This window comes from Phalaenopsis equestris, unplaced genomic scaffold (genome assembly GCF_001263595.1).
Source record: "Phalaenopsis equestris unplaced genomic scaffold, ASM126359v1 Scaffold000635, whole genome shotgun sequence".
NCBI lineage: Eukaryota > Viridiplantae > Streptophyta > Magnoliopsida > Asparagales > Orchidaceae > Phalaenopsis > Phalaenopsis equestris.
This window is the reverse complement of record NW_018165075.1, coordinates 112,149-112,496: the sequence shown is the minus strand read 5'-3', so window position 1 is coordinate 112,496 and position 348 is coordinate 112,149.

Here is a 348-nt window from a genome sequence, read left to right as displayed (position 1 = left end):
TTAATATCTTTCTCATTTCTTAATGGATTTTGATGATTATTTTTTTAAATTACTCGTCTTGAAGAGACAAACATATCCATATGGTAAATATAGTATTGTCCTAATTGGACTTGTGGTGTTTCAAAAGAGTTTGGTTATGTTGATTTTTTCTAATCCTCTATTAATAAGTGGATTTCAACTTAAGTTCACCACTAAGTCCTTAAGACCTAAGTGAATGTATTCAGTGTGTGTATTGATTTTGAAAAGATTTAAAACTTTAAGTGATCATTATCAAGATCATTTAAAAATCATTTTGACTATCAAATAAGGGTGTGAAATTATTGATTTCCAAAGTTATACCCCTAAATT